We start from the raw sequence: 17,078 nt of genomic DNA on the forward strand, positions 1-17,078 counted from the left end.
GTGTTCATGCCCATAGACCTTTCAAAGTTGCCATGCCAGTTGATAGAGTGGTAAAGAGGATGTGTGTTAAGAGGCCTTCTTTAGTGGGGAATTGAGCTCAAGAGCCTTGAGGTAATGTTGCAGCTATGTGAAACCCTGGTTGGACCACACTTGGAATATTGTGTTCACCTCATTATAGGAAGGACTGGAAGCTTTGGAGAGGGTGCAGAGGATGCTGCCTGTATTGGAGAGCATGTCTAGTGAGGAGGGGTTGCACACCCGAATCTGTGGTGGCAGTGTTGTTATCATTTGTATAGTAGTTACTTGAAAAGCAAACCAGAACCAAAACCGCTCAGAGACTGAGTGTGGTGCTCTTCCAAATAACTGGGTTCCAAGTCAAAGGAAGTACTTTTGATCTTTTATTATGAAACCAGCAAAGATGAGTGATCTTATATATAGTGGTAAAGCTAACAAAATGAGAGTAATGAGCAAAGTAAGCATACAACATAAAATATCCATCCAAGACACTCTTGCTAACTAAACTAATGAGGACAAAATGTGAATACATGACTTTGTTCATTTATTTCTACCTCACCCCAGCCCATGTGACAAATTACCGTAATCCATAATAAAAATATGCAACATGAAATACAATACAGCCAGGCAGAAAATAGATACATAGCTCCTATAATTTGATATAGGACTGCAGCTTGTGGGACTGGAAAAGGAGAGTGCAGAAGGTGTACCCTCTTTAGAGAGGGTGCAGAAGAGATTTACCAGAATGTAGCCCGGATTGGAGAAGGTGTCCACTGAGGGAAGGTTAAGCAGCAGAATTTTCTGGTGGGGGTGTTGTTATCATTTGATATAGGATTGGAAGAGGAGGTAAGTTTGAAGTTACTTTGAGGGGTGGAGTTCACGGAATTAGTCAGGAAGACCTTGTCTTTGCGATAGCCTTAGTGCATTGAAGAGGTATAGACAGGGTTTATAAAATTGGGCTTTTTCCACTGGGGTTGGGTGAGACTAGAACTAGAGGTCATAGGTTTAGGGTGAAAGGTGAAATATTTAAGGGGAATCTGAGGGGAGACTTCTTCACTCAGAAGGGGTCAAGAGTATGGAACTCAATCTGGACGTGGACTCAATTATAATATTTAAGAGAAGTTTGGATAGGTACATAAAAAGAGCTTAAGGTAAAAGAACCCTAAAGGGAAAATAATCATAACATTATCAAATTCGCCCTGAAATTTGAGAAGGAGAAGCTAAAGTCAGACGTATCAGTGTTACAGTGGAGTAAAGGGAATTACAGAGGCATGAAAGAGGAGTTGGCCAGAATTCATTGGAAAAGAACATTGGTAGGGATGATGGTAAAGCAGCATTGACTGGAATTTCTGGAAGCAATTCAGAAGCCATAGGATATATACATCCCAAAGAGGAAGTGTTCTAAAGGAAAGATGACACAACCATGGCCAACAAGAGAAGTCAAAGCCAACATAAAAGAGAGGACATATATTACAGCAAAGGTCAGTTGGAAGTTAGAGGATTGGGAAGCTTTTAAAGGCAACTAAAAATGTCATTAAGAAGGTAAAGATGGAATCCAAAAGTAAGCAAGCCAATAATATTAAAGAGGATACCAAAAGTTTCTTCAAATACTTAAAGTGTAAAAGAGAGATGAGAGTGAATATTGTACTGCTGGAAAACGATGCTGGAGAGGTAGTAATGGGGGACAATGAAATAGTGGATAAACTGAATAAGTATTTTGTATCATTCTTCACTGTGGAAGAGAGTATGGTGGAAGCTCCAGGTGTCAGGGAGCATGAGGTATATGAAGTTACAATAACTAGAGAGAAGGTTCTTGAGAAAATGAAAGGTCTGAATGTAGATAAGTCACCTGGATCAGATGGTGTACACCCCAGGGTTCTGAAAGAGGTGACTGAAGAGATTGTGGAGATACTAGTAATGATGTTTTAAGAATCACTGGATAAAGATAAAGGGAAACTTTTCTAACAGGCTGCCAGTGGCTAGTGGTGTTCCACAGGTGTCTGTTTTGGGGCCAATTTTTTTTACGTTATATGTCAATGATCTGGATGATGGAATTGATGCCTTTTTTGCAAAGTTTGCAGACAATATGAAGATAGGTCAAGGGGTAGGTAGTTTTGAGAAAGTAGAGAGGCTACAGAAGGGCAGAATGTGCAAAGAAATAGCAGGTGGAATAAAGTGTCGGAAGTGTATGGTCATGCACTTTTGTTGGAGAAATGAAAGGGTTGACTATTTTCTAAATGAAGAGAAAATACAAAAAACTGTGGTGCAGGATTCCCTAAAGGTTAACTTGCAGGTAGAGTCTGTGGTGAGGAAGGCAAATGCAATGTCACCATTCATTTCAAGAAGACTAGAATATAAAAGCAAGGATGTAACGTTAGGACTTTATAAAGCACTGGTGAGGCCTCACTTGAAGTATTGTGAGCAGTTTTGAACCCCTTATCTTAGAAATGATGTACTGAAACAAGAGGATTCAAAGGAGGTTCACAAAAATGATTCCAGGATTGAATGGCTTATTAAATGAAGAGCGTTTGATGGCTCTGGGCCTGTATTCTCTAGAATTCAGAAAAATGAGGAGTGACCTCATTGAAACCTATCGTATGGTGAAAGGCCTTGATAGAGTGGATGTGGAGAGGATGTTTCCCATGGTGGGAGAGTCTAAGACCATAGGACACAGCCTCAGAATAGAGGGGCATCCTTTTAGAACAGAGATTAGGAGTAATTTCTTTAGCCAGAGAGTGGTGAATTTGTGGAATTCTTTGCCACATATAGCTCTGGAGGCCAAGTATTTATGTATATTTGAGGCAGAATTTGATAGGTTCTTGATTGGTCAGGAATACAGCAAAAGGAAGGAGATTGGGGCTGAGAGGGAAACTGAATCAGCCATAATGAAATGGCAGAGAAAACTTGATGGGCCAGATAGCCCAATTCTGCTCCTATATCTTATGATCTTATGAATCAAACGTGTATAGAAGGCCATGTTCCGGGTGTAGTAAATGGGCCAATGCAGAAAAATAGTTCAGCATGGAGAAAAAGGCCTTTTACTGTGCTGTAGTGCTCTATTACTCTATGACTCTGTGAGTGATTAAAGCAGCAGAATTGGTAATGAAGGATGGAGGCAGTTTCTTCGAAGCTCAACAGAACCATAGAGCTCGTTGGGATTTTTCAATGGACTCTTAAACTGGCTTAAAGTGGTCTTACTGAAATGAACTACATTCAGTACACATTACGATGCATTGAAATAAACTCAAGTAAGATTTCCTAACCACTTGAAATATAAATAGGCTTTGTACCTATTTCACTCATCTGAAGTAGGCTTAAGGAAAACCCCACTTGTAATGAAGCTCTTGTATGTCTCTGAACAATTTTTCAGCATTTTTTAAAATCTTTTACAATTTACTTATGGCAGAGGTTTTCATTATTAATTGTTACTGATTTTTATGTAAAAGCAGTTACAATATCACTTCTAAAAGAAAACTTAAGTACAACAACAGACACAAAATGCTGGAGGAGCTCAGTAGGTCAGGCAGCATCTCTAGAAAAGAGTAAGCAGTCAAGGTTTCGAGCAGAGACCCTTCATCAGGTCTGGTAAAGAAGGGGGAAGGATTCAGCCTAAGAAGGTGGGGGTATGGGAGTGGGGGTAGGAAGGAGTACAAGGTGGTAGGTGATAGGTGAAACCAAGAGAGGGGGAGGGGTGAAGTTAAGAGCTTAGAAGTTGATTGGTGAAAGAGATAAGTGTCTGGAGAAGGGGGAATCTGATAGGAGAGGACAGAAGACCATGGAAGAAAGGGAAGGGGAAGAGCACCAAAAGGAAGTGATGGGCAGGGAAGGAGATAATGTGAGAGAGAGAAACAGGAATGGAAATGGAGAATGGTGAAGGAAGACAGCTGACTCCTTCCCACTTCCATTCAAGTCCTGAAGAAGGGTCTCAGCCCAAAATGTTGACTGTTTACTCTTTTTCATAGACACTGCCTGACCTGCTGAGTTCCTCCAGCTTTTTATGTGTGTTGCTTGGATTTCCAGCATCTGTAGATTTTCTCGTGTTTGTGGCCTAACTATAACGCACTTAATTTGTCAATTCACTTGGTCACAGTAGCCAGCAATAAGTTGTAAACATACAGTTCACTGCTACGAATATTTTAATGAGCTATTTCAAAGATCAAAAGTGGGTGTCACAATCATGTAGCAGAAATAAAGCTAATCTTTATGTTGTTTTCAAGTTCAAGTTTAACTATCATTCAACCACACACCCATGAATATAGCATGGCTCTTTAATGAAGAGATTACCCAATCATAACTTTGTAGCTTCCTGATGTTCTTCCCCAATTGTCCTACAGTGATTTTTCTAAAATTTCATTCATGCACAGAACTCAGACATCGGGGGCAATATCAAAATATATTATCCAACCCAACAACACACTAGTTCTTGAGTATCTGGCTGGGGAGTCTTTCCAGAGGATGAGTGAGTGTCAACCACATTGTGGACCTGCACCTGTGTACACAATACTATGCAAAAGTCTTAGGCACGTATACATGCAGCTCGGGTGCTCAAGACTTGTGCACAGTACTACATTTGTCAACATGGAGCGGGGAGAGAGTTTGTAAATCTGGTGGGAGCAAAGGATGTTGGGAATGGCAAGGGTGGAGCACTGTGGGAGGGGTGTGGGACAAGTGGCAGAGAAGGTATGCCAGCTCCAGGGAGTAACGCAGATACACCCATCCCTGAAACACCAGGCAAAGCCATTTGATTTCAAACTTTTGATTTATTGATCATTACAGAATGTCTCTCTGATGATTCATGCTCCCTTCCCTTTTTCCCTTCCCTTTTTCCCAACCATCATTCCCCTCTCCCTGCCCCATTCCCACTCTCAGTCCACAATAGGGACCCATATCAGAATCAGATATGTTATGAAATTTGGAATTTTTGTGGTAGCAGTATAATGCAATACAGGAAATCACAACAGTACTGTAGAGCAGGAGAGGGTTAGGGTTAGGGTTACAGGAAATTACAACAGTACTGTAGAGCAGGAGAGGGTTAGGGTTAGGGTTACAGGAAATTACAACAGTACTGTAGAGCAGGAGAGGGTTAGGGTTAGGGTTACAGGAAATTACAACAGTACTGTAGAGCAGGAGAGGGTTAGGGTTAGGGTTAGGGTTACAGGAAATTACAACAGTACTGTAGAGCAGAAGAGGGAAGCAGATTTTATTCCCTGAAAGACATTAATGAACCAAAGGTGTTTTTTTCCTGAGCAGTCCAGTAGTTTTGCAATGACGGATTCTTCCAAACGCCTTATGTGCTGTAGTTCCAAATCCCTCTATGCCCCACTCTTTCAAAAACCTGTCCTCTTAATTGTCACAGCTGTTCCTGCCTCCACCACCTCCTCATTCCGGACACCAACTATTCTTTGTATAAAAGGTTTACTCTTCAGTAACCTCCTAAACCTCTCCCTCTCACCTTAAACCCATGAGCTCTAGTTTTTGACATCCTTACTGTGGGAAATGCTCTTTTCTCGTTATTACCATTGGACAAGCAGTCCCACCACACCAGGTTCAGGAGCTGTAGCGCGTGGAGTAGGCCCTTCCAGTCCTTTGAGCTGCACCGCCCAGCAAGCTCTGACAAACCCAATTAGCCCTAGCTTAATCATGGGACAATTTACAATGGCCAATTAACCTACCCAGTACATCTTCGGACTGTGGGAGGAAACCGGAGCTCTCAGAGGAAGCACACACATTCTACAGGGAGGACATGCAGACTCCTTACAAAGGATGCCGAAAATGAACTCCATACTCCAGAATGCCCTGAACTGTAATAGCATCACACTAACCGCTACGTTACCATGGCGCCCAACCATCAGTCTCCTGTACCGGTGTGAGTGTCCTCACTCACCTCAACACTGAGCTGATCCCAGAGCCTGCAGACTCACTGCATTACAACTCACGTTCTCAGTGTCAGTTTGTTTCTTTGCTCGGTTTGTCTTCTTTTCTACATTGGCTGTTTGTCAGTCTTTGTTTTCGTATAGTTGTTCATAAATTCCATTGTATTTATTTATGTTTTCTGTAAACGCCCACAAGAAAATGAATCTTAAAGCAGCATTATGGTAACATGCAAACACAGGAGATTCTGCAGATGCTGGAAATGCAGCGAAGCAACACACTGAGGGACTCTTGTTCACCATCACCAACACTACCTTGATCCAAATTTCTTCAGCAGGCCGCTGATCACTTGCCCTTTAACACATTCACATTTAACTAATCATATTCAGCGGGCAAAGGACTTGTACTGTGCTGTCATATTCTATTAACTGTCAACACCTTTAAGTTGCATTATAGAGCCATTCTTCAGAGCACAAAAAGAACGATACTACTTGTTCTGACCTCTGCATGGACCAGGGAGGGGTAGCACTTCTGGTAAATGGGCTTGTCGTGTCCACTCTGGGGCAGTTCACTCACTTGTGGTCCCCACTGGACACTTACCTGTGTCTCCAAGTAGTTTTTTGCATGTGACAGCGGCCACACTCCAGTACACCACTTCGACAGGTGGGCTAAACCAGGGGTTTTGTGCAGTTTTTCAATGATTCTATTGTCTTTCTTTGTTGAATGCCCACAAGAAAATGAATCTCAGGGTAGAATATGGGGACATGCACATAATTGGATAATAAATTTACTTTGAAAAGATGCTACAATAAGCATGATTCAACAATTGACCTAGAAATTATATGTGGCTGAAATTATGCTCAGTATTAACAGAGAATTGATCAGTCAGAGTGCATCTCTTTAACCGCTATCATCAAGCAGGAGGTACCGTACATTAGGATGGGAAACAGCTCCTTCCCCCAGGCTGTAAGACTACTGAACTCCCTGACACCACCCAGGTCTCACCACGTATGAAGCACCAGTATCATTATTCTGTTTACTTTTTAAACTTGTGTCGTAAATGCACCTTATTATTTGTTAATTTATTTGTGGTAATATTACTTTATGTGTTATATGTACTGTGTTGTGCACCTTGGTTGTTTCATTTGGGCAGTATATATGTATACAGTTGAATCTCAATAAACTGAACTTGAATTTTATTATTTTTGATTCAGGTGATGAGCTACTAGCAATGACAATGGATCAACTCAGCCTGGCATTATGTCAAAAATGTAAATTATCTAGTTACAAATTCTATATGCAGCAGATTCTCTGTGTTTTGATTGGTGACACTGGACAAGAATTACACCTTTCTTAAGCTGAAATTCAGAATATTTCTAGTATCACAAACTGGTTTTATTGCAAGTGATTATCCAAACGACAATCCTTTTTGGCATCGCAGGTCTGACAGAAACATGAAATTGTTATGTCATATCACTTTTCATGATTTAATATAAGTCAACTGCTACCATTTTAATAAATCAAAATATTAGGTTTATACTACGGTAGCATAGTAGTTAGAACAACACTATTACAGCTCGGGGCGTTGAAGTTCAGAGTTCAATTCTGATCGATCTGTAAGAAGTCTGTACGACCTCCCTGTGGAACGTCTGGATTTTCTCTGGGTTTTCTCATTTCCTTCCACAGTCCAAAGACATACCAGTTCATAGGTTAATTGGTCATCGCAAATTGACCTGTGGTTTGGCAAGGGTTAAATCAGGAGTTGCTGGGCAGAGAGGCATGAAGGAGCAGAAGGGCCTACTCTGTGCTGTACCTCAATAAATAAAATAAAATAAAATAAATGAAATGAATCTGTGGTACGATCATTTTGTTACTAAGATATGTCACCTAATTCTGTCAACTGTTTCACCGTTCACAGTATAAAAGTATCAAAGTCTACCAGAGCCCAAAAAATACTTTTTACTATTTGGCTCCATTGCACAACAGACATGGTGATTTGTAAATACTTTTACCTATTTTTGTCACAGGGCGTGCCTTTGCTGTTTCTAGAGATCTGGAGTATTGCATACAGTTCTGATTGCCCCCTTATAGGAAAGATATCGAGGCTTTGGAGACTGTAACGAGAGCAAATCTGCAGATGCTGTAAATCCAAACAACACACACAACATGGAGGAGGAACAGAATGGATCAGGTAGCATCTATGGAAAAGAGTGCCGTCAACGTTTTGGGCTGAGAGTCCTGCCAAAGGGTCTTGAGCCAAAACCTCAACTGTACTCTTTTCCATAGATGCTGCCTGGCCTGCTGAGTTCCTCCAGTATTTTTTGTGTGTTGCTACAATGAGAGGTTGGAAAAACTTGAGAAGGTACAGAGGAGATGTCAGGGTTAAGTTTTTTACACGGAGAGTGGTGAGTGTGTGGAATGGGCTGCCTTCGACGGTGGTGGAGGTGGATGCAATAGGGTCTTATAAGAGACTCCTGGACAGACATACGGAGCTTAGAAAAATAGAGGGCTATGGGTAACTCCAGGTAATTTTTAAAGTAAGTACATGTTCGGCACAGCATTGTGGGCCAAAGGGCTTGTATTGTGCTGTAGGTTTTCTATGTTTCTACGACTATTAAATGGTTCTCTTGTACTTTCTGTGAAAAAGTCATCACAGGCCCTATCACAGTAGAAATTCACCCAGATAAATGTGTTGAATTCATTACTGAACAAAGTCATATTCTGCATTAGCAACTGAAATATTTTCTTACATATCAACATTTGCCAACGTATGGTAATACAACTCCCCCCATTTATTATTTAGTTATTAAGAGATCCAGCACAGAATAGGCCTTTCTGGCCCTCCGAGCCACACCGGCCCATAACACCCAACAACTCCTGTTTTAACCCTAACCAAATCACGGGACAATTTACAATGACCTATTAACCTACGAAACTGACATGTTTGAAACCAGAGCACCCAGAGAAAACCCATGCATTCCACAGGGAAGATGTACAAATTTCTTACAGAGGACGTTGGGATTGATCTCTGAACTCCGATGCCACAAGTTGCAATAGCATTGTGCTAACCACTACATTACTTTGGCACCAGCCATAATTCCTCTAAAATAATCAGATTAAGACTTGTAGGGTAAACAACATTTTGAGCTGAGAAATGTGTATGTTGTTTTGTAATATAAATAATACCTTAATTATTTGGTTCATGTTTATTAGAAGCAATTTTTACATTTTTTAATGTTCATGTCAATTTTTGTATTATTCAGTTATAATTGTTCAACACACACGAAATGCTGGAGGAACTCAGCCTCTATGGAAATGAATAGATAGTTGATATTTTAGATCAAAACTCTTCATCAGGACGGGAAAGGAATGGGGAAGATGTCAGGATCTGTGAGGAAAGGTAGTGAGAGAGGAAACTATTAGAGACATTGATGTTCATGCAGTACAGATTAGAGAGTAGCCAGACGAATTTTCAGGTGTTGCTCCTCCAATCTGAGTTTGGCCTCATTATGACTCAGGTTGACTCTGTGGTTTAGAAGGCATACGGTGTATTGGCCTTCATCAATCGTGGAATTGAATTTAGGAGCCGAGAGGTAATGTTGCAGCTATGTATGACCCTGGTCAGAACCCCCACTTGGAGTACTGTGCTCAGTTCTGGTCGCCTCACTACAGGAAGAATGTGGAAACCATAGAAAGGGTGCAGAGGAGATTTGTCTGGATTGGGGAGCATGCCTTATGAGAATAAGATTGAGTGAACTCGGCCTTTTCTCCTTGGAGCAAAGGAGGATGAAAGGTGACCTGATAGAGGTGTACAAGACGATGAGAGGCATTGATTGTGTGGATAGTCAGAGGCTTTTTCTCAGGGCTGAAATGGTTGCCACAAGAGGACACAGGTTTAAAGTGCTGGGGAGTAGGTACAGAGGAAATGTCAGAGGTAAGTTTTTTTACTCAGAGAGTGGTGAGTTTGCGGAATGGGCTGCCGGCAACGGTGGTGGAGGTGGATGTGATAGAGTCTTTTAAGAAACTTCTGGATAGGTAAATGGAGCTTACTAAAATAGAGGGCTACAGGTCACCCTAGTAATTTCTAAGGTAGGGACATGTTTGGCACAACTTTGTGGGCCAAAGGGCCTGTATTGTGCTGCAGGTTTTTTATGTTTCTACATGACAGTAGAGGAGGCCAATGGACCGACATGTCAGGATGAGAATAGGAAGTAGAATTGAAATGGGAGGGCACTGAAGAAATCTGCCTTTTGTGGCAGATGGAGTGAAGATGCTCAACAAAGCGATTCCCCTAATCCACTTCGGGTCGGGTCGAGGAGGCCGCACCGGGAAAACTGAATACAGTAGGTGACTTGCAGGTGAAGTGTCGCCTCAACTGGAAAGATTGTTTGGGGCCCTGAACGGTGTGAAAGAGGAGGTGTGGCACTTATCCCTCTTGTTCTGTTTATTTCCCTCTGTCTTTAGCACAGTGCACTGTTTGCTCTGCATCAAACGGATTTTATAGATGCAGAGTAAGAACACCGAGGGAAAAGAAGAGGGTGCCACAGAACTGCAGCGGTTAGCATGACCCTATCACTGCTCAGGAAGCTGGAGCTCAAAGTTCAATTCTGATTTCAACTGTAAGGAGACTGTAAATTTTCCCTGTGGAATCTATGGATCTCCTCCAGATGCTCCGGTTTCCTCCCACAGTCCAAAGACGTACCAGTTAGTAGGTTAATTAGTCATTGTAAATTGTACCATTATTTTTTTTAATGTGACATCCTTCTGTCTGAAACGACGGTGGGTAGCACATGGGAAAAGTCAGCCCATGGTGGTAAACTGCCTCGATGGGCTGTGGAGTTCCACTCAGGAGTGACAGTCTCTCCACATAGACTGCGGGTGAAGGAAGGCATGCATCCAGTGGAGCAGCCGTCTCCTTCCATCGAGCTCTCCTGGCAGCCAGCTTGTATGATGCAGGTACTTTCTGCTCTTCACACACCTTTTCGAACCGCCAGAATCCAGGTAGCTTGGCCATCTGCTGTCTCTCCCTGGTTGTTCGCATTGACTTTGGCCAGCTTCAGATCCTTTTTGCAGCTGTCCTTGAAGCGAAGCAGTGGGTGACCAACTGGGCGTGCACCCTCCCACGATTAGACGAAGGGTTAAATTGGAAGTTGCTGGGTGGTGAGGCTCAGTGGGCTGGAAAATCCTATTCCACATTGTATAGTCTTAGAGTCACAGAAACAGGTCCTTCAGCCCATCTAGTCCATGCCAACCCATTTAAACTACCTACCCCCAACCTGCACTGAGACCATAGCCTTCCATATCCCTACTATCCATGATATTATATCGAATGAATATCAAATTATATAATATCAAAATTTATCTTAAACGTTGAAATCAAGCTCGCATGCACTACTTGTGCTGGCAGCTCATTCCACACTCTCATGACCCTCTGAGTGAAGAAGTTTCTCCTTATGTTCCCTTAAACATTTCACCTTTCACCCTTAACCCATGAACTCTGTTGTAATCCCACTCAAAATTATTTTATAGCATTTTACCTATGTGAAACTATTTAAGAAATCAGCTTTCACTTCCAAGTGTCAGATTAAAGCAAGATATTGCTGAAGCTTCTCAAACCTCTTGTCTATGAAAAGAACCTTACTGAGGAAGACAATTGTGATGTTAGCATTCATTTTGAGAGGACTAGAATATGAAAGGAAGGATGTAATGCTGAGGCTTTATAAGGCACTGGTCAGATCGTATGGAGTAGTGTGAGTAGTTTTCAGAAAGGATGTGCTGGCATTGTAGAAAGTTCAGAGAAGGTTCGCGAGAACGTTTGGGAATGAAAGGCTTATTGTATGAGGACCAATTGATGGCTCTCGGTCTGTACTCAGTGGAATTCAGAAGAATGAGGGGGTGACCTCATTGAAACCTATCAAATGGTGAAAGGCCTCAGTAGAGTGAATGTGAACAGAATGGGTGTCTGGGACCAGTGGACCCAGCCTCAGAAGAGAGGAGTGTCCTTTTAGAATGGAGATGAGGAGGAATTTCTTTAGCCAGATGGTGTGAATCTATGGAATTCATTGCCACAAGTGGCTGTGGAGGTCAAGTCAATGTACTTAAGGCTGAGGCTGACAGGATTATTGCTTAGTCTGGTCATTAAGGGTTACAGGAAGAAGGCAGAAGATTGGGCCTGAGAGAGATTATGGATCAGCCATCATGAAATGGTGGAGCAGACTCAAGTGCCAAATGGCCTAATTCTGCTTCTATATCTCATGTTTTTATGGTCTAATTTTGCAGTTCACCCACTGTAAAAAATCAAAGGTTGAAATAAATTTGAATTTCTGCACTGTTGAGTACAGTTCGCTTTGTCAATCAGGGTGATGTTCCACATTCAAAGTAAATTTATTATCAAAGTACATCTACATCACCATATACAACCCTGAAATTTGTTTTCTTGTGGGCATTCACAGTAAATACAAAGAAACACAACAGGATCAATGAAAAGCCAGACACAGCAAACACAGACAACCACCAACGTGCAAATCAAAACTAAATAAATAGTGAAAACATAAGTAGTTGAGTTTGATTATCATCAAAGCTTCATCATTAATAAAGAGGAGTTACCATCCAGTTGTAAAACCGATCTATGAGCAGATCCTTTAGCATCCGAACTGCTACAGTTTCTTCGCCTCATTGTCCAAACGCTTGTCATTATTGGAATTGTGGCAAACTAAAAGAGCAGAAAGTAGATTATGGGCAAATTTACAGAAACCCGCCCCCTCCCAACCCCCACACTCTAAGGTCTCCCTTCCCCCCTCCCCCGAATAGTGGTCTTGATGTGTGCATTAGCAAAATACTCCACAACTCTTTTGCAAACAGGCTCTTTATTCCAAGACTACTGTCAATCGAAAACCCTTGCTAATGAAACAATTGTGTCTGAAATGTTCTCTTTTCCCCATCAGATGGATTTGAAATGCACTTGAAGACAAAAAAGTGGAATTTACATTGCCATTTCCATGAAATCAGAGCTTATTTGCAATTCACATGAAATGCCACAGTTCCAGCAATGCTCTTCCTCCACATGCACACTGGCAAGCAAATATTTGCATTTATATTACGCATTTTTCAGTCCCTAGTTTACGAAGTACAGCTGCGTCTGTAATGTGGGGAAACAAATCCTCTTGCATTCAGTTTTGCAAAGTATGAATCCACAACATGACATGACAAATGAATATATTATCAATTAATTAATAAACATGAGGAAGTTTAAAGATGCTGAAAATCCAAAGTAATACGCATAAAATGCTGGAGGAACTCAGCAGGTCAGGCAGCATCTATAGAAATGAATAAACAGGTGATGTTTTGGGCTGAGACCCTTGTTCAGGACCTATAAATTAATTAATGTTGTTTGAAGTACACTCAATGTCCACTTTATTGGATACACTTGTACACCTGTTAATGAGAATCTCTAATTGGCCAATTTTGTGCCAGTGACTCAATACATAAAAGCATGCAGACATGGTCAAGAGGTTCAATTGTTCAGACAAACTTCAAAATGGGGACAAAAAGTGATCTAAGTGACTTTGACTGTGGAATGATTGTTGGTGCCAGATGGGGTGGTTTGAGTATGAGAAGTGGCTGATCTTCCTGGATTTTCCCACACACCTTTACAGAGAAAGGTGCGAGAAATAAAAATTCATAGGTCACCTATGAATTCTTTGAGAGCAATAGTTCTGTGGGCAAAAAAATGCCTTGTTAATGAGAGAGGGCAGAGGAGAAAGGTCGGACTGGTTCAAGCTGACAGGCAGGCCAGAGTAACTCAAATAACCACACATTACAACCGTGGTATACAGAGGAGCAGCTCTGAATGCACCACGTGTTGAATCTTGAAGCGGATGGGCTACAGCAGGAGATGACCACAAAGGAGGTATCTAATAAAGTGGCCACTGAGTGTATAAACATTAACCAGTCAATTTCCTTGCCCTTCTGCAATAGGTCCATTGGATCTTTATGTCCACCTGAGAAGACTGATAAAGAAAATATGATGATACAGCATTGAATACACATACAGTGTTAATTCAGATTATATATTGAATGGATCTTGATTGGAGATTGAATCCTTGGCTTGGAGATAAGAGCAATGTGGCAAAGCCCAGGATGGCACCTGAAAACACTCCAGTGGTATACGGGTTCGGGTTCGTAAATTGACAGCACGCCATGTTGGTGCCAGATACATGGTGGTGCTTGCAGATAGCCCCAACACGTATTCGAATTGTGCTGATTACTGATACAAATGACACATTTCACTGTACATTTCCATGTACATGTGACAAATGAAGTTAATCTTTTAAAACGTCCTTAAGAGAAAACAATGTAGAGAAACTGCAGCAAATCTCATTCAGAACAGTTACCATTAACACCACAGATTTCCTGAGACAGAAATCAATCCTAATTTGATGTTTAAATGTCAGGCATTGAGTATTAATGGACCATTTAACTGGTGTCTTGCCTATGTTTCTGAGTGAAGCATCCAGATACACTGCCTAGGTGAGGTGCTTAGGACACAGGTGCACACCACCTGGGTAAAGATTAAACCTGATGCTGAGATTCAATATCTCAATGTTCACATTTCAAAGTTAGTTTGTTATCAAAGTTGGACGACAAATATCTGCAGGTGTACTGTGGAGACCATTCTAATTGACTTGTATCACTGTCTGGTATGGAGGGGCAACTGCACAGGATCGGAAAAAGCTTCAGAGGGTTGTAAACTCAGCCAGCTCCATCATGGACTCTAGCCTCCCCAGCATCCAGGACACCTTCAAAAGGTGATGCCTCAAAAAGGTGGCATCCATCATTAAGGATCCCCTTCACCCAGAACATGCCCTCTTCTCATTGTTACCATCAGAGAGGAGGTACAGGAGCCTGAAGACTCACACTCAACATTTCAGAAACTGTTTCTTCCCCTCTGCCTTCAGATTTCTGAATGGACAATGAACCCATGAACACGTTATGCTGAACTGCTGCCACAAAACAACAAATTTCGTGACATATGCCAGTGATATTAAGGATCCTGAAGAAGTGTCTTAGCCTGAAATGCCATCTGTTTATTCCTTTCTACAGATGCTGCCTGAACCTGATTAGCTCCTCCAGCAGGTTGCTTTCCAACATCTGCAAACTATCTTGTGATTATATTAAACCTGATTCTGAAGTACGTATAGTATGTGTCACCATATACTACCCTGAGATTCATTTTCATACCCTGATATAATAGGCATCCATTAGTCTCGAGAGACCATGGATTTGCACCTTGGAAAGGTGCCCATGCTGGGAGTCTCCCTCTCCATGCCACCGATGTTGTCCAGGGAAGGGCAAGAGCCAATACAGCTTGGCACCGGTGTTGTCGCAGAGCAATGTGTTGTTAAGTGCCTTGCTCAAGGACACAACACGCTGCCTCAGCTGAGGCTTGAACTAGCGACTTTCCGATCACTAGACCAATGCCTTAACCACTTGGCCACATGCCAACACCTGATATAATACCCTGACATTAATATTATCACTTCAAAGTTAAAAGTAAATTGAATATCTAAGTACATATATGACTGAGATTTATTTTCTTGTGGGCATACTCAGTAAATCCAAGAAACACAATAGAATCAAAGGGAGATTGCATCCAACAGGATGGACAAACAACCAATGTGCAAAAGACAACACACTGCAAAAGAAAAAAGAAACAACAATAATAAATAAATGAGCAACAAACATCGAGAACGTGAGATGAAAAGTCCTTGAAGGTGAGTCCATAGGGAGTGGAAATGTACCTATCAGATCTGGAACACTGTAAGACAACTTCATGTTCTCCAATTGTAAGCATTAGTGTCCAACTGTACACTCTGTAACATTGAAACTGTGGCAGTAACCTAGTTTCACATTGGAGGCAGACTGAAATTAAAATTACTGCTCATTTTGCACCAAACTAAAATCAAGAAAAGTCACTACAATATCATTGAAAGCCAAACAGAAATCATATTGGTATTGGAAGATTAACTGGTGTACTTATATGACAAACAAGAGAAAATCTAAAGATGCTGGAAATCCGAGCAACACACACAAAATGCTGGAGGAACTCAGAAGGCCAGGCAGCGTCTAGGACTAGAGTACAGTCGACGTTTTGGGCTGAACCCCTGTGGCAGAACTCCTTTCCTGTGCTCTTTTCCTAGATGCTGCCTGGCCTGCTGAGTTCCTTCAACATTTTGTGTGTGTTACAAGGTAGACAAGAAGTCACGGATTAATAAATACTGTTTTCCATTGCATACAATAACAAACTAATTGAAATATTGATGTAGTACATTACAAATAGCACAAATCCTTCCCAGCACTAAGTTGTCAACCTCAGCAAAGCTGGGGAATGGAAATCAGAGGGAAAAGGTATTCTCGGACGGTCACTTCCTGCTTCCTAGCAACTAACTCAGTTTAGTATTGGAGGGTACTTGGGGAGCGTACAGCTATCTGAGGTAAAGTGCAAGGGAGCATGGGATGGTCCATAAGACCCTATATTATGTATTGGAAGGTACTGCTGCCACAAAAGAATACATTTCATGACATTTACCAGGAATATTAAACCTGATTCTGATTCTGAATGATACAGTTGCATGGGAGTGACAGAACTACAAGAACTCCTCAAACTTTCACAGGCACAAATCACATTAATGGAATACTTTCCCTGTTATCTACACTCAGGTACACCTGCTATTAATACATTAATACAAATATCTAATCAGCCAATCATGTGGCTGCAACTCAATGCATAAAAGCATGCAGACATGGTCAAGAGGTTCAGTTGTTGTTCAGACCAAACATCCGAATGGGAAAGAAATGTGTTCTAAGTGACTTTGACCGTGGAATGATCGTTGGTGACAAATGGGGTGGTTTGAGTATCTCAGAAACTGTTGATCCCCTGGGATTTTCACACAGTACAGTCTCTAGATTTGCAGAAAATGGTGAGAAAAACAACAAAAAACCTTTTAATGAGAGGTCAGAGGAGAAAGGTCCGACTGATTCAAGCTGACATGAAGGCAACAATAACTCAAATAACCTGGTGTGCAGAAGAGCATCTCAGAATGCATAACACATCGAACCTTGAAGTGGATGGGCTGCAGCAGCAGAAAAGCATGGATGTTCACTCATTGGCCACTTTATTAGGTGCATGAAGT

This window comes from Hemitrygon akajei, chromosome 2, assembly GCF_048418815.1.
Source record: "Hemitrygon akajei chromosome 2, sHemAka1.3, whole genome shotgun sequence".
Classification (NCBI taxonomy): domain Eukaryota; kingdom Metazoa; phylum Chordata; class Chondrichthyes; order Myliobatiformes; family Dasyatidae; genus Hemitrygon; species Hemitrygon akajei.